Source organism: Schistocerca americana, chromosome X (genome assembly GCF_021461395.2).
Source record: "Schistocerca americana isolate TAMUIC-IGC-003095 chromosome X, iqSchAmer2.1, whole genome shotgun sequence".
In the NCBI taxonomy this organism is placed as follows: Eukaryota; Metazoa; Arthropoda; class Insecta; order Orthoptera; family Acrididae; genus Schistocerca; species Schistocerca americana.
The window spans coordinates 66371205-66389924 of record NC_060130.1 but is presented as its reverse complement, the minus strand read 5'-3'; positions in this window follow the sequence as shown (position 1 = coordinate 66389924).

The window sequence follows — 18720 nt, the reverse complement described above, 5'->3', positions numbered from 1 at the left end:
CTTCAATTGAACTGGCCAGAATAAGATTGAAAATGTGACTGTGATAAAACGGGGAGCAACTGACAGGAGTAACTATGACTCTCTTAAGGTAGCCAAATGGTTCGTCAACAGGCGAAATACATTGGTAAACTGGAGGAACCCCTAGCAGGAGTACTGTGAAAGTCATAATTTCGACAAATAATGGCGTATCGCGTCTGGTGAAAGCGGCAGAGGAAAATCGTAGATGTGACTGTGGTTTAACGGGGAGCAACTGACAGGAGTAACTATGACTCTCTTAAGGTAGCCAAATGCCTCGTCAAGTGGCGTATCGCTTCAGGTGAACTGGCCAGAATATGATTGAAAATGTGACTGTGGTAAAACGGGGAGCAACTGACAGGAGTAACTATGACTCTCTTAAGGTAGCCAAATGCCTCGTCAAGTGGCGTATCGCTTCGGGTGAACTGGCCAGAATATGATTGAAAATGTGACTGTGGTAAAACGGGGAGCAACTGACAGGAGTAAGTATGACTCTCTTAAGGTAGGCAAATGCCTCGTCAACAGGCGAAATACATTGGTAAACTGGAGGAGCCCCTAGCAGAAGTACTTTGAAAGTCATGATGTCTACAAATAATGGCGTATAGCGTCTGGTGAAAGGGGCAGAGGAAAATGGTAGATGTGACTGTGGTTTAACGGAGAGACACGGGCAGGAGTAACTATGACTCTCTTAAGGTAGCCAAACGCCTCGTCAATAGGTGAAATACATCGGCAAAGTCGAAAAGATCCCGGCAGGAGTACTGTGAAAGTCTTTATGTCAACAGATATTAGCGTATCGCTTCAGGAGAATTGGCCAGAGTAAGCTTGTAGATGTGCCTGTTGTAAAATGGGGAGCGACAGCAAGGGGTAACTATGACTCTCTTAAGGTATCCAAATGCCTCGTCAACAGGCGAAATACATCGGCAAACTCGAGAGCTCCCGGCAGGAGTACTGTGAAATTCTTTAGGTTGACCGATAATGGCGTATCGCTTCAGGTGAACTGGCCAGAATAAGATTGAAAATGTGACTGTGGTAAAACGGGGAGCAACTGACAGGAGTAAGTATGACTCTCTTAAGGTAGCCAAATGCCTCGTCAACAGGCGAAATACATTGATAAACTGGAGGAGCCCCTAGCAGAAGTACTTTGAAAGTCATGATGTCTACAAATAATGGCGTATCGCGTCTGGTGAAAGGGGCAGAGGAAAATGGTAGATGTGACTGTGGTTTAACGGAGAGACACGGGCAGGAGTAACTATGACTCTCTTAAGGTAGCCAAACGCCTCATCAATAGGTGAAATACATCGGCAAAGTCGAAAAGATCCCGGCAGGAGTACTGTGAAAGTCTTTATGTCAACAGATATTAGCGTATCGCTTCAGGAGAATTGGCCAGAGTAAGCTTGTAGATGTGCCTGTTGTAAAATGGGGAGCGACAGCAAGGGGTAACTATGACTCTCTTAAGGTATCCAAATGCCTCGTCAACAGGCGAAATACATCGGCAAACTCGAGAGCTCATAGCAGGAGAACTGTGAAATTCTTTAGGTTGACCGATAATGGCGTATCGCTTCAGGTGAACTGGCCAGAATAAGATTGAAAATGTGACTGTGGTAAAACGGGGAGCAACTGACAGGAGTAAGTATGACTCTCTTAAGGTAGCCAAATGCCTCGTCAACAGGCGAAATACATTGGTAAACTGGAGGAGCCCCTAGCAGGAGTACTTTGAAAGTCATGATGTCGACAAATAATGGCGTATCGCGTCTGGTGAAAGGGGCAGAGGAAAATGGTAGATGTGACTGTGGTTTAACGGAGAGACACTGGCAGGAGTAACTATGACTCTCTTAAGGTAGCCAAACGCCTCGTCAATAGGCGAAATACATCGGCAAAGTCGAAAAGCTCCCGGCAGGAGTACTGTGAAAGTCTTTATGTCAATAGATATTAGCGTATCGCTTCAGGAGAATTGGCCAGAGTAAGCTTGTAGATGTGCCTGTTGTAAAAGTGGGAGCAACAGCAAGAGGTAACTATGACTCTCTTAAGGTAACCAAATGCCTCGTCAACAGGCGAAATACATCGGCAAACTCGAGAGCTCCCGGCAGGAGTACTGTGAAATTCTTTAGGTTGACCGATAATGGCGTATCGCTTCAATTGAACTGGCCAGAATAAGATTGAAAATGTGACTGTGATAAAACGGGGAGCAACTGACAGGAGTAACTATGACTCTCTTAAGGTAGCCAAATGCCTCGTCAAGTGGCGTATCGCTTCGGGTGAACTGGCCAGAATAAGATTGAAAATGTGACTGTGGTAAAACGGGGAGCAACTGACAGGAGTAACTATGACTCTCTTAAGGTAGCCAAATGGTTCGTCAACAGGCGAAATACATTGGTAAACTGGAGGAACCCCTAGCAGGAGTACTGTGAAAGTCATAATTTCGACAAATAATGGCGTATCGCGTCTGGTGAAAGCGGCAGAGGAAAATCGTAGATGTGACTGTGGTTTAATGGGGAGCAACTGACAGGAGTAGCTATGACTCTCTTAAGGTAGCCAAATGCCTCGTCAAGTGGCGTATCGCTTCAGGTGAACTGGCCAGAATATGATTGAAAATGTGACTGTGGTAAAACGGGGAGCAACTGACAGGAGTAACTATGACTCTCTTAAGGTAGCCAAATGCCTCGTCAAGTGGCGTATCGCTTCGGGTGAACTGGCCAGAATATGATTGAAAATGTGACTGTGGTAAAACGGGGAGCAACTGACAGGAGTAAGTATGACTCTCTTAAGGTAGCCAAATGCCTCGTCAACAGGCGAAATACATTGGTAAACTGGAGGAGCCCCTAGCAGAAGTACTTTGAAAGTCATGATGTCTACAAATAATGGCGTATCGCGTCTGGTGAAAGGGGCAGAGGAAAATGGTAGATGTGACTGTGGTTTAACGGAGAGACACGGGCAGGAGTAACTATGACTCTCTTAAGGTAGCCAAACGCCTCGTCAATAGGTGAAATACTTCGGCAAAGTCGAAAAGATCCCGGCAGGAGTACTGTGAAAGTCTTTATGTCAACAGATATTAGCGTATCGCTTCAGGAGAATTGGCCAGAGTAAGCTTGTAGATGTGCCTGTTGTAAAATGGGGAGCGACAGCAAGGGGTAACTATGACTCTCTTAAGGTATCCAAATGCCTCGTCAACAGGCGAAATACATCGGCAAACTCGAGAGCTCCCGGCAGGAGTACTGTGAAATTCTTTAGGTTGACCGATAATGGCGTATCGCTTCAGGTGAACTGGCCAGAATAAGATTGAAAATGTGACTGTGGTAAAACGGGGAGCAACTGACAGGAGTAAGTATGACTCTCTTAAGGTAGCCAAATGCCTCGTCAACAGGCGAAATACATTGATAAACTGGAGGAGCCCCTAGCAGAAGTACTTTGAAAGTCATGATGTCTACAAATAATGGCGTATCGCGTCTGGTGAAAGGGGCAGAGGAAAATGGTAGATGTGACTGTGGTTTAACGGAGAGACACGGGCAGGAGTAACTATGACTCTCTTAAGGTAGCCAAACGCCTCATCAATAGGTGAAATACATCGGCAAAGTCGAAAAGATCCCGGCAGGAGTACTGTGAAAGTCTTTATGTCAACAGATATTAGCGTATCGCTTCAGGAGAATTGGCCAGAGTAAGCTTGTAGATGTGCCTGTTGTAAAATGGGGAGCGACAGCAAGGGGTAACTATGACTCTCTTAAGGTATCCAAATGCCTCGTCAACAGGCGAAATACATCGGCAAACTCGAGAGCTCCCAGCAGGAGAACTGTGAAATTCTTTAGGTTGACCGATAATGGCGTATCGCTTCAGGTGAACTGGCCAGAATAAGATTGAAAATGTGACTGTGGTAAAACGGGGAGCAACTGACAGGAGTAAGTATGACTCTCTTAAGGTAGCCAAATGCCTCGTCAACAGGCGAAATACATTGGTAAACTGGAGGAGCCCCTAGCAGGAGTACTTTGAAAGTCATGATGTCGACAAATAATGGCGTATCGCGTCTGGTGAAAGGGGCAGAGGAAAATGGTAGATGTGACTGTGGTTTAACGGAGAGACACTGGCAGGAGTAACTATGACTCTCTTAAGGTAGCCAAACGCCTCGTCAATAGGCGAAATACATCGGCAAAGTCGAAAAGCTCCCGGCAGGAGTACTGTGAAAGTCTTTATGTCAATAGATATTAGCGTATCGCTTCAGGAGAATTGGCCAGAGTAAGCTTGTAGATGTGCCTGTTGTAAAAGTGGGAGCAACAGCAAGAGGTAACTATGACTCTCTTAAGGTAACCAAATGCCTCGTCAACAGGCGAAATACATCGGCAAACTCGAGAGCTGCCGGCAGGAGTACTGTGAAATTCTTTAGGTTGACCGATAATGGCGTATCGCTTCAATTGAACTGGCCAGAATAAGATTGAAAATGTGACTGTGATAAAACGGGGAGCAACTGACAGGAGTAACTATGACTCTCTTAAGGTAGCCAAATGCCTCGTCAAGTGGCGTATCGCTTCGGGTGAACTGGCCAGAATAAGATTGAAAATGTGACTGTGGTAAAACGGGGAGCAACTGACAGGAGTAACTATGACTCTCTTAAGGTAGCCAAATGGTTCGTCAACAGGCGAAATACATTGGTAAACTGGAGGAACCCCTAGCAGGAGTACTGTGAAAGTCATAATTTCGACAAATAATGGCGTATCGCGTCTGGTGAAAGCGGCAGAGGAAAATCGTAGATGTGACTGTGGTTTAATGGGGAGCAACTGACAGGAGTAGCTATGACTCTCTTAAGGTAGCCAAATGCCTCGTCAAGTGGCGTATCGCTTCAGGTGAACTGGCCAGAATATGATTGAAAATGTGACTGTGGTAAAACGGGGAGCAACTGACAGGAGTAACTATGACTCTCTTAAGGTAGCCAAATGCCTCGTCAAGTGGCGTATCGCTTCGGGTGAACTGGCCAGAATATGATTGAAAATGTGACTGTGGTAAAACGGGGAGCAACTGACAGGAGTAAGTATGACTCTCTTAAGGTAGCCAAATGCCTCGTCAACAGGCGAAATACATTGGTAAACTGGAGGAGCCCCTAGCAGAAGTACTTTGAAAGTCATGATGTCTACAAATAATGGCGTATCGCGTCTGGTGAAAGGGGCAATGGAAAATGGTAGATGTGACTGTGGTTTAACGGAGAGACACGGGCAGGAGTAACTATGACTCTCTTAAGGTAGCCAAACGCCTCGTCAATAGGTGAAATACTTCGGCAAAGTCGAAAAGATCCCGGCAGGAGTACTGTGAAAGTCTTTATGTCAACAGATATTAGCGTATCGCTTCAGGAGAATTGGCCAGAGTAAGCTTGTAGATGTGCCTGTTGTAAAATGGGGAGCGACAGCAAGGGGTAACTATGACTCTCTTAAGGTATCCAAATGCCTCGTCAACAGGCGAAATACATCGGCAAACTCGAGAGCTCCCGGCAGGAGTACTGTGAAATTCTTTAGGTTGACCGATAATGGCGTATCGCTTCAGGTGAACTGGCCAGAATAAGATTGAAAATGTGACTGTGGTAAAACGGGGAGCAACTGACAGGAGTAAGTATGACTCTCTTAAGGTAGCCAAATGCCTCGTCAACAGGCGAAATACATTGATAAACTGGAGGAGCCCCTAGCAGAAGTACTTTGAAAGTCATGATGTCTACAAATAATGGCGTATCGCGTCTGGTGAAAGGGGCAGAGGAAAATGGTAGATGTGACTGTGGTTTAACGGAGAGACACGGGCAGGAGTAACTATGACTCTCTTAAGGTAGCCAAACGCCTCATCAATAGGTGAAATACATCGGCAAAGTCGAAAAGATCCCGGCAGGAGTACTGTGAAAGTCTTTATGTCAACAGATATTAGCGTATCGCTTCAGGAGAATTGGCCAGAGTAAGCTTGTAGATGTGCCTGTTGTAAAATGGGGAGCGACAGCAAGGGGTAACTATGACTCTCTTAAGGTATCCAAATGCCTCGTCAACAGGCGAAATACATCGGCAAACTCGAGAGCTCCCAGCAGGAGAACTGTGAAATTCTTTAGGTTGACCGATAATGGCGTATCGCTTCAGGTGAACTGGCCAGAATAAGATTGAAAATGTGACTGTGGTAAAACGGGGAGCAACTGACAGGAGTAAGTATGACTCTCTTAAGGTAGCCAAATGCCTCGTCAACAGGCGAAATACATTGGTAAACTGGAGGAGCCCCTAGCAGGAGTACTTTGAAAGTCATGATGTCGACAAATAATGGCGTATCGCGTCTGGTGAAAGGGGCAGAGGAAAATGGTAGATGTGACTGTGGTTTAACGGAGAGACACTGGCAGGAGTAACTATGACTCTCTTAAGGTAGCCAAACGCCTCGTCAATAGGCGAAATACATCGGCAAAGTCGAAAAGCTCCCGGCAGGAGTACTGTGAAAGTCTTTATGTCAATAGATATTAGCGTATCGCTTCAGGAGAATTGGCCAGAGTAAGCTTGTAGATGTGCCTGTTGTAAAAGTGGGAGCAACAGCAAGAGGTAACTATGACTCTCTTAAGGTAACCAAATGCCTCGTCAACAGGCGAAATACAACGGCAAACTCGAGAGCTCCCGGCAGGAGTACTGTGAAATTCTTTAGGTTGACCGATAATGGCGTATCGCTTCAATTGAACTGGCCAGAATAAGATTGAAAATGTGACTGTGATAAAACGGGGAGCAACTGACAGGAGTAACTATGACTCTCTTAAGGTAGCCAAATGCCTCGTCAAGTGGCGTATCGCTTCGGGTGAACTGGCCAGAATAAGATTGAAAATGTGACTGTGGTAAAACGGGGAGCAACTGACAGGAGTAACTATGACTCTCTTAAGGTAGCCAAATGGTTCGTCAACAGGCGAAATACATTGGTAAACTGGAGGAACCCCTAGCAGGAGTACTGTGAAAGTCATAATTTCGACAAATAATGGCGTATCGCGTCTGGTGAAAGCGGCAGAGGAAAATCGTAGATGTGACTGTGGTTTAACGGGGAGCAACTGACAGGAGTAGCTATGACTCTCTTAAGGTAGCCAAATGCCTCGTCAAGTGGCGTATCGCTTCAGGTGAACTGGCCAGAATATGATTGAAAATGTGACTGTGGTAAAACGGGGAGCAACTGACAGGAGTAACTATGACTCTCTTAAGGTAGCCAAATGCCTCGTCAAGTGGCGTATCGCTTCGGGTGAACTGGCCAGAATATGATTGAAAATGTGACTGTGGTAAAACGGGGAGCAACTGACAGGAGTAAGTATGACTCTCTTAAGGTAGCCAAATGGTTCGTCAACAGGCGAAATACATTGGTAAACTGGAGGAACCCCTAGCAGGAGTACTGTGAAAGTCATAATTTCGACAAATAATGGCGTATCGCGTCTGGTGAAAGCGGCAGAGGAAAATCGTAGATGTGACTGTGGTTTAACGGGGAGCAACTGACAGGAGTAGCTATGACTCTCTTAAGGTAGCCAAATGTCTCGTCAAGTGGCGTATCGCTTCAGGTGAACTGGCCAGAATATGATTGAAAATGTGACTGTGGTAAAACGGGGAGCAACTGACAGGAGTAACTATGACTCTCTTAAGGTAGCCAAATGCCTCGTCAAGTGGCGTATCGCTTCGGGTGAACTGGCCAGAATATGATTGAAAATGTGACTGTGGTAAAACGGGGAGCAACTGACAGGAGTAAGTATGACTCTCTTAAGGTAGCCAAATGATTCGTCAACAGGCGAAATGCATTGGTAAACTGGAGGAGCCCCTAGCAGAAGTACTTTGAAAGTCATGATGTCTACAAATAATGGCGTATCGCGTCTGGTGAAAGGGGCAGAGGAAAATGGTAGATGTGACTGTGGTTTAACGGAGAGACACGGGCAGGAGTAACTATGACTCTCTTAAGGTAGCCAAACGCCTCGTCAATAGGTGAAATACATCGGCAAAGTCGAAAAGATCCCGGAAGGAGTACTGTGAAAGTCTTTATGTCAACAGATATTAGCGTATCGCTTCAGGAGAATTGGCCAGAGTAAGCTTGTAGATGTGCCTGTTGTAAAAGTGGGAGCAACAGCAAGAGGTAACTATGACTCTCTTAAGGTAACCAAATGCCTCGTCAACAGGCGAAATACATCGGCAAACTCGAGAGCTCCCGGCAGGAGTACTGTGAAATTCTTTAGGTTGACCGATAATGGCGTATCGCTTCAATTGAACTGGCCAGAATAAGATTGAAAATGTGACTGTGATAAAACGGGGAGCAACTGACAGGAGTAACTATGACTCTCTTAAGGTAGCCAAATGCCTCGTCAAGTGGCGTATCGCTTCGGGTGAACTGGCCAGAATAAGATTGAAAATGTGACTGTGGTAAAACGGGGAGCAACTGACAGGAGTAACTATGACTCTCTTAAGGTAGCCAAATGGTTCGTCAACAGGCGAAATACATTGGTAAACTGGAGGAACCCCTAGCAGGAGTACTGTGAAAGTCATAATTTCGACAAATAATGGCGTATCGCGTCTGGTGAAAGCGGCAGAGGAAAATCGTAGATGTGACTGTGGTTTAACGGGGAGCAACTGACAGGAGTAACTATGACTCTCTTAAGGTAGCCAAATGCCTCGTCAAGTGGCGTATCGCTTCAGGTGAACTGGCCAGAATATGATTGAAAATGTGACTGTGGTAAAACGGGGAGCAACTGACAGGAGTAACTATGACTCTCTTAAGGTAGCCAAATGCCTCGTCAAGTGGCGTATCGCTTCGGGTGAACTGGCCAGAATATGATTGAAAATGTGACTGTGGTAAAACGGGGAGCAACTGACAGGAGTAAGTATGACTCTCTTAAGGTAGCCAAATGCCTCGTCAACAGGCGAAATACATTGGTAAACTGGAGGAGCCCCTAGCAGAAGTACTTTGAAAGTCATGATGTCTACAAATAATGGCGTATAGCGTCTGGTGAAAGGGGCAGAGGAAAATGGTAGATGTGACTGTGGTTTAACGGAGAGACACGGGCAGGAGTAACTATGACTCTCTTAAGGTAGCCAAACGCCTCGTCAATAGGTGAAATACATCGGCAAAGTCGAAAAGATCCCGGCAGGAGTACTGTGAAAGTCTTTATGTCAACAGATATTAGCGTATCGCTTCAGGAGAATTGGCCAGAGTAAGCTTGTAGATGTGCCTGTTGTAAAATGGGGAGCGACAGCAAGGGGTAACTATGACTCTCTTAAGGTATCCAAATGCCTCGTCAACAGGCGAAATACATCGGCAAACTCGAGAGCTCCCGGCAGGAGTACTGTGAAATTCTTTAGGTTGACTGATAATGGCGTATCGCTTCAGGTGAACTGGCCAGAATAAGATTGAAAATGTGACTGTGGTAAAACGGGGAGCAACTGACAGGAGTAAGTATGACTCTCTTAAGGTAGCCAAATGCCTCGTCAACAGGCGAAATACATTGATAAACTGGAGGAGCCCCTAGCAGAAGAACTTTGAAAGTCATGATGTCTACAAATAATGGCGTATCGCGTCTGGTGAAAGGGGCAGAGGAAAATGGTAGATGTGACTGTGGTTTAACGGAGAGACACGGGCAGGAGTAACTATGACTCTCTTAAGGTAGCCAAACGCCTCATCAATAGGTGAAATACATCGGCAAAGTCGAAAAGATCCCGGCAGGAGTACTGTGAAAGTCTTTATGTCAACAGATATTAGCGTATCGCTTCAGGAGAATTGGCCAGAGTAAGCTTGTAGATGTGCCTGTTGTAAAATGGGGAGCGACAGCAAGGGGTAACTATGACTCTCTTAAGGTATCCAAATGCCTCGTCAACAGGCGAAATACATCGGCAAACTCGAGAGCTCATAGCAGGAGAACTGTGAAATTCTTTAGGTTGACCGATAATGGCGTATCGCTTCAGGTGAACTGGCCAGAATAAGATTGAAAATGTGACTGTGGTAAAACGGGGAGCAACTGACAGGAGTAAGTATGACTCTCTTAAGGTAGCCAAATGCCTCGTCAACAGGCGAAATACATTGGTAAACTGGAGGAGCCCCTAGCAGGAGTACTTTGAAAGTCATGATGTCGACAAATAATGGCGTATCGCGTCTGGTGAAAGGGGCAGAGGAAAATGGTAGATGTGACTGTGGTTTAACGGAGAGACACTGGCAGGAGTAACTATGACTCTCTTAAGGTAGCCAAACGCCTCGTCAATAGGCGAAATACATCGGCAAAGTCGAAAAGCTCCCGGCAGGAGTACTGTGAAAGTCTTTATGTCAATAGATATTAGCGTATCGCTTCAGGAGAATTGGCCAGAGTAAGCTTGTAGATGTGCCTGTTGTAAAAGTGGGAGCAACAGCAAGAGGTAACTATGACTCTCTTAAGGTAACCAAATGCCTCGTCAACAGGCGAAATACAACGGCAAACTCGAGAGCTCCCGGCAGGAGTACTGTGAAATTCTTTAGGTTGACCGATAATGGCGTATCGCTTCAATTGAACTGGCCAGAATAAGATTGAAAATGTGACTGTGATAAAACGGGGAGCAACTGACAGGAGTAACTATGACTCTCTTAAGGTAGCCAAATGCCTCGTCAAGTGGCGTATCGCTTCGGGTGAACTGGCCAGAATAAGATTGAAAATGTGACTGTGGTAAAACGGGGAGCAACTGACAGGAGTAACTATGACTCTCTTAAGGTAGCCAAATGGTTCGTCAACAGGCGAAATACATTGGTAAACTGGAGGAACCCCTAGCAGGAGTACTGTGAAAGTCATAATTTCGACAAATAATGGCGTATCGCGTCTGGTGAAAGCGGCAGAGGAAAATCGTAGATGTGACTGTGGTTTAACGGGGAGCAACTGACAGGAGTAGCTATGACTCTCTTAAGGTAGCCAAATGCCTCGTCAAGTGGCGTATCGCTTCAGGTGAACTGGCCAGAATATGATTGAAAATGTGACTGTGGTAAAACGGGGAGCAACTGACAGGAGTAACTATGACTCTCTTAAGGTAGCCAAATGCCTCGTCAAGTGGCGTATCGCTTCGGGTGAACTGGCCAGAATATGATTGAAAATGTGACTGTGGTAAAACGGGGAGCAACTGACAGGAGTAAGTATGACTCTCTTAAGGTAGCCAAATGGTTCGTCAACAGGCGAAATACATTGGTAAACTGGAGGAACCCCTAGCAGGAGTACTGTGAAAGTCATAATTTCGACAAATAATGGCGTATCGCGTCTGGTGAAAGCGGCAGAGGAAAATCGTAGATGTGACTGTGGTTTAACGGGGAGCAACTGACAGGAGTAGCTATGACTCTCTTAAGGTAGCCAAATGTCTCGTCAAGTGGCGTATCGCTTCAGGTGAACTGGCCAGAATATGATTGAAAATGTGACTGTGGTAAAACGGGGAGCAACTGACAGGAGTAACTATGACTCTCTTAAGGTAGCCAAATGCCTCGTCAAGTGGCGTATCGCTTCGGGTGAACTGGCCAGAATATGATTGAAAATGTGACTGTGGTAAAACGGGGAGCAACTGACAGGAGTAAGTATGACTCTCTTAAGGTAGCCAAATGATTCGTCAACAGGCGAAATGCATTGGTAAACTGGAGGAGCCCCTAGCAGAAGTACTTTGAAAGTCATGATGTCTACAAATAATGGCGTATCGCGTCTGGTGAAAGGGGCAGAGGAAAATGGTAGATGTGACTGTGGTTTAACGGAGAGACACGGGCAGGAGTAACTATGACTCTCTTAAGGTAGCCAAACGCCTCGTCAATAGGTGAAATACATCGGCAAAGTCGAAAAGATCCCGGAAGGAGTACTGTGAAAGTCTTTATGTCAACAGATATTAGCGTATCGCTTCAGGAGAATTGGCCAGAGTAAGCTTGTAGATGTGCCTGTTGTAAAAGTGGGAGCAACAGCAAGAGGTAACTATGACTCTCTTAAGGTAACCAAATGCCTCGTCAACAGGCGAAATACATCGGCAAACTCGAGAGCTCCCGGCAGGAGTACTGTGAAATTCTTTAGGTTGACCGATAATGGCGTATCGCTTCAATTGAACTGGCCAGAATAAGATTGAAAATGTGACTGTGATAAAACGGGGAGCAACTGACAGGAGTAACTATGACTCTCTTAAGGTAGCCAAATGCCTCGTCAAGTGGCGTATCGCTTCGGGTGAACTGGCCAGAATAAGATTGAAAATGTGACTGTGGTAAAACGGGGAGCAACTGACAGGAGTAACTATGACTCTCTTAAGGTAGCCAAATGGTTCGTCAACAGGCGAAATACATTGGTAAACTGGAGGAACCCCTAGCAGGAGTACTGTGAAAGTCATAATTTCGACAAATAATGGCGTATCGCGTCTGGTGAAAGCGGCAGAGGAAAATCGTAGATGTGACTGTGGTTTAACGGGGAGCAACTGACAGGAGTAGCTATGACTCTCTTAAGGTAGCCAAATGCCTCGTCAAGTGGCGTATCGCTTCAGGTGAACTGGCCAGAATATGATTGAAAATGTGACTGTGGTAAAACGGGGAGCAACTGACAGGAGTAACTATGACTCTCTTAAGGTAGCCAAATGCCTCGTCAAGTGGCGTATCGCTTCGGGTGAACTGGCCAGAATATGATTGAAAATGTGACTGTGGTAAAACGGGGAGCAACTGACAGGAGTAAGTATGACTCTCTTAAGGTAGCCAAATGGTTCGTCAACAGGCGAAATACATTGGTAAACTGGAGGAACCCCTAGCAGGAGTACTGTGAAAGTCATAATTTCGACAAATAATGGCGTATCGCGTCTGGTGAAAGCGGCAGAGGAAAATCGTAGATGTGACTGTGGTTTAACGGGGAGCAACTGACAGGAGTAGCTATGACTCTCTTAAGGTAGCCAAATGTCTCGTCAAGTGGCGTATCGCTTCAGGTGAACTGGCCAGAATATGATTGAAAATGTGACTGTGGTAAAACGGGGAGCAACTGACAGGAGTAACTATGACTCTCTTAAGGTAGCCAAATGCCTCGTCAAGTGGCGTATCGCTTCGGGTGAACTGGCCAGAATATGATTGAAAATGTGACTGTGGTAAAACGGGGAGCAACTGACAGGAGTAAGTATGACTCTCTTAAGGTAGCCAAATGATTCGTCAACAGGCGAAATGCATTGGTAAACTGGAGGAGCCCCTAGCAGAAGTACTTTGAAAGTCATGATGTCTACAAATAATGGCGTATCGCGTCTGGTGAAAGGGGCAGAGGAAAATGGTAGATGTGACTGTGGTTTAACGGAGAGACACGGGCAGGAGTAACTATGACTCTCTTAAGGTAGCCAAACGCCTCGTCAATAGGTGAAATACATCGGCAAAGTCGAAAAGATCCCGGAAGGAGTACTGTGAAAGTCTTTATGTCAACAGATATTAGCGTATCGCTTCAGGAGAATTGGCCAGAGTAAGCTTGTAGATGTGCCTGTTGTAAAAGTGGGAGCAACAGCAAGAGGTAACTATGACTCTCTTAAGGTAACCAAATGCCTCGTCAACAGGCGAAATACATCGGCAAACTCGAGAGCTCCCGGCAGGAGTACTGTGAAATTCTTTAGGTTGACCGATAATGGCGTATCGCTTCAATTGAACTGGCCAGAATAAGATTGAAAATGTGACTGTGATAAAACGGGGAGCAACTGACAGGAGTAACTATGACTCTCTTAAGGTAGCCAAATGCCTCGTCAAGTGGCGTATCGCTTCGGGTGAACTGGCCAGAATAAGATTGAAAATGTGACTGTGGTAAAACGGGGAGCAACTGACAGGAGTAACTATGACTCTCTTAAGGTAGCCAAATGGTTCGTCAACAGGCGAAATACATTGGTAAACTGGAGGAACCCCTAGCAGGAGTACTGTGAAAGTCATAATTTCGACAAATAATGGCGTATCGCGTCTGGTGAAAGCGGCAGAGGAAAATCGTAGATGTGACTGTGGTTTAACGGGGAGCAACTGACAGGAGTAACTATGACTCTCTTAAGGTAGCCAAATGCCTCGTCAAGTGGCGTATCGCTTCAGGTGAACTGGCCAGAATATGATTGAAAATGTGACTGTGGTAAAACGGGGAGCAACTGACAGGAGTAACTATGACTCTCTTAAGGTAGCCAAATGCCTCGTCAAGTGGCGTATCGCTTCGGGTGAACTGGCCAGAATATGATTGAAAATGTGACTGTGGTAAAACGGGGAGCAACTGACAGGAGTAAGTATGACTCTCTTAAGGTAGCCAAATGCCTCGTCAACAGGCGAAATACATTGGTAAACTGGAGGAGCCCCTAGCAGAAGTACTTTGAAAGTCATGATGTCTACAAATAATGGCGTATAGCGTCTGGTGAAAGGGGCAGAGGAAAATGGTAGATGTGACTGTGGTTTAACGGAGAGACACGGGCAGGAGTAACTATGACTCTCTTAAGGTAGCCAAACGCCTCGTCAATAGGTGAAATACATCGGCAAAGTCGAAAAGATCCCGGCAGGAGTACTGTGAAAGTCTTTATGTCAACAGATATTAGCGTATCGCTTCAGGAGAATTGGCCAGAGTAAGCTTGTAGATGTGCCTGTTGTAAAATGGGGAGCGACAGCAAGGGGTAACTATGACTCTCTTAAGGTATCCAAATGCCTCGTCAACAGGCGAAATACATCGGCAAACTCGAGAGCTCCCGGCAGGAGTACTGTGAAATTCTTTAGGTTGACTGATAATGGCGTATCGCTTCAGGTGAACTGGCCAGAATAAGATTGAAAATGTGACTGTGGTAAAACGGGGAGCAACTGACAGGAGTAAGTATGACTCTCTTAAGGTAGCCAAATGCCTCGTCAACAGGCGAAATACATTGATAAACTGGAGGAGCCCCTAGCAGAAGTACTTTGAAAGTCATGATGTCTACAAATAATGGCGTATCGCGTCTGGTGAAAGGGGCAGAGGAAAATGGTAGATGTGACTGTGGTTTAACGGAGAGACACGGGCAGGAGTAACTATGACTCTCTTAAGGTAGCCAAACGCCTCATCAATAGGTGAAATACATCGGCAAAGTCGAAAAGATCCCGGCAGGAGTACTGTGAAAGTCTTAATGTCAACAGATATTAGCGTATCGCTTCAGGAGAATTGGCCAGAGTAAGCTTGTAGATGTGCCTGTTGTAAAATGGGGAGCGACAGCAAGGGGTAACTATGACTCTCTTAAGGTATCCAAATGCCTCGTCAACAGGCGAAATACATCGGCAAACTCGAGAGCTCATAGCAGGAGAACTGTGAAATTCTTTAGGTTGACCGATAATGGCGTATCGCTTCAGGTGAACTGGCCAGAATAAGATTGAAAATGTGACTGTGGTAAAACGGGGAGCAACTGACAGGAGTAAGTATGACTCTCTTAAGGTAGCCAAATGCCTCGTCAACAGGCGAAATACATTGGTAAACTGGAGGAGCCCCTAGCAGGAGTACTTTGAAAGTCATGATGTCGACAAATAATGGCGTATCGCGTCTGGTGAAAGGGGCAGAGGAAAATGGTAGATGTGACTGTGGTTTAACGGAGAGACACTGGCAGGAGTAACTATGACTCTCTTAAGGTAGCCAAACGCCTCGTCAATAGGCGAAATACATCGGCAAAGTCGAAAAGCTCCCGGCAGGAGTACTGTGAAAGTCTTTATGTCAATAGATATTAGCGTATCGCTTCAGGAGAATTGGCCAGAGTAAGCTTGTAGATGTGCCTGTTGTAAAAGTGGGAGCAACAGCAAGAGGTAACTATGACTCTCTTAAGGTAACCAAATGCCTCGTCAACAGGCGAAATACATCGCAAACTCGAGAGCTCCCGGCAGGAGTACTGTGAAATTCTTTAGGTTGACCGATAATGGCGTATCGCTTCAATTGAACTGGCCAGAATAAGATTGAAAATGTGACTGTGATAAAACGGGGAGCAACTGACAGGAGTAACTATGACTCTCTTAAGGTAGCCAAATGCCTCGTCAAGTGGCGTATCGCTTCGGGTGAACTGGCCAGAATAAGATTGAAAATGTGACTGTGGTAAAACGGGGAGCAACTGACAGGAGTAACTATGACTCTCTTAAGGTAGCCAAATGGTTCGTCAACAGGCGAAATACATTGGTAAACTGGAGGAACCCCTAGCAGGAGTACTGTGAAAGTCATAATTTCGACAAATAATGGCGTATCGCGTCTGGTGAAAGCGGCAGAGGAAAATCGTAGATGTGACTGTGGTTTAACGGGGAGCAACTGACAGGAGTAACTATGACTCTCTTAAGGTAGCCAAATGCCTCGTCAAGTGGCGTATCGCTTCAGGTGAACTGGCCAGAATATGATTGAAAATGTGACTGTGGTAAAACGGGGAGCAACTGACAGGAGTAACTATGACTCTCTTAAGGTAGCCAAATGCCTCGTCAAGTGGCGTATCGCTTCGGGTGAACTGGCCAGAATATGATTGAAAATGTGACTGTGGTAAAACGGGGAGCAACTGACAGGAGTAAGTATGACTCTCTTAAGGTAGCCAAATGCCTCGTCAACAGGCGAAATACATTGGTAAACTGGAGGAGCCCCTAGCAGAAGTACTTTGAAAGTCATGATGTCTACAAATAATGGCGTATAGCGTCTGGTGAAAGGGGCAGAGGAAAATGGTAGATGTGACTGTGGTTTAACGGAGAGACACGGGCAGGAGTAACTATGACTCTCTTAAGGTAGCCAAACGCCTCGTCAATAGGTGAAATACATCGGCAAAGTCGAAAAGATCCCGGCAGGAGTACTGTGAAAGTCTTTATGTCAACAGATATTAGCGTATCGCTTCAGGAGAATTGGCCAGAGTAAGCTTGTAGATGTGCCTGTTGTAAAATGGGGAGCGACAGCAAGGGGTAACTATGACTCTCTTAAGGTATCCAAATGCCTCGTCAACAGGCGAAATACATCGGCAAACTCGAGAGCTCCCGGCAGGAGTACTGTGAAATTCTTTAGGTTGACTGATAATGGCGTATCGCTTCAGGTGAACTGGCCAGAATAAGATTGAAAATGTGACTGTGGTAAAACGGGGAGCAACTGACAGGAGTAAGTATGACTCTCTTAAGGTAGCCAAATGCCTCGTCAACAGGCGAAATACATTGATAAACTGGAGGAGCCCCTAGCAGAAGTACTTTGAAAGTCATGATGTCTACAAATAATGGCGTATCGCGTCTGGTGAAAGGGGCAGAGGAAAATGGTAGATGTGACTGTGGTTTAACGGAGAGACACGGGCAGGAGTAACTATGACTCTCTTAAGGTAGCCAAACGCCTCATCAATAGGTGAAATACATCGGCAAAGTCGAAAAGATCCCGGCAGGAGTACTGTGAAAGTCTTAATGTCAACAGATATTAGCGTATCGCTTCAGGAGAATTGGCCAGAGTAAGCTTGTAGATGTGCCTGTTGTAAAATGGGGAGCGACAGCAAGGGGTAACTATGACTCTCTTAAGGTATCCAAATGCCTCGTCAACAGGCGAAATACATCGGCAAACTCGAGAGCTCATAGCAGGAGAACTGTGAAATTCTTTAGGTTGACCGATAATGGCGTATCGCTTCAGGTGAACTGGCCAGAATAAGATTGAAAATGTGACTGTGGTAAAACGGGGAGCAACTGACAGGAGTAAGTATGACTCTCTTAAGGTAGCCAAATGCCTCGTCAACAGGCGAAATACATTGGTAAACTGGAGGAGCCCCTAGCAGGAGTACTTTGAAAGTCATGATGTCGACAAATAATGGCGTATCGCGTCTGGTGAAAGGGGCAGAGGAAAATGGTAGATGTGACTGTGGTTTAACGGAGAGACACTGGCAGGAGTAACTATGACTCTCTTAAGGTAGCCAAACGCCTCGTCAATAGGCGAAATACATCGGCAAAGTCGAAAAGCTCCCGGCAGGAGTACTGTGAAAGTCTTTATGTCAATAGATATTAGCGTATCGCTTCAGGAGAATTGGCCAGAGTAAGCTTGTAGATGTGCCTGTTGTAAAAGTGGGAGCAACAGCAAGAGGTAACTATGACTCTCTTAAGGTAACCAAATGCCTCGTCAACAGGCGAAATACATCGCAAACTCGAGAGCTCCCGGCAGGAGTACTGTGAAATTCTTTAGGTTGACCGATAATGGCGTATCGCTTCAATTGAACTGGCCAGAATAAGATTGAAAATGTGACTGTGATAAAACGGGGAGCAACTGACAGGAGTAACTATGACTCTCTTAAGGTAGCCAAATGCCTCGTCAAGTGGCGTATCGCTTCGGGTGAACTGGCCAGAATAAGATTGAAAATGTGACTGTGGTAAAACGGGGAGCAACTGACAGGAGTAACTATGACTCTCTTAAGGTAGCCAAATGGTTCGTCAACAGGCGAAATACATTGGTAAACTGGAGGAACCCCTAGCAGGAGTACTGTGAAAGTCATAATTTCGACAAATAATGGCGTATCGCGTCTGGTGAAAGCGGCAGAGGAAAATCGTAGATGTGACTGTGGTTTAACGGGGAGCAACTGACAGGAGTAACTATGACTCTCTTAAGGTAGCCAAATGCCTCGTCAAGTGGCGTATCGCTTCAGGTGAACTGGCCAGAATATGATTGAAAATGTGACTGTGGTAAAACGGGGAGCAACTGACAGGAGTAACTATGACTCTCTTAAGGTAGCCAAATGCCTCGTCAAGTGGCGTATCGCTTCGGGTGAACTGGCCAGAATATGATTGAAAATGTGACTGTGGTAAAACGGGGAGCAACTG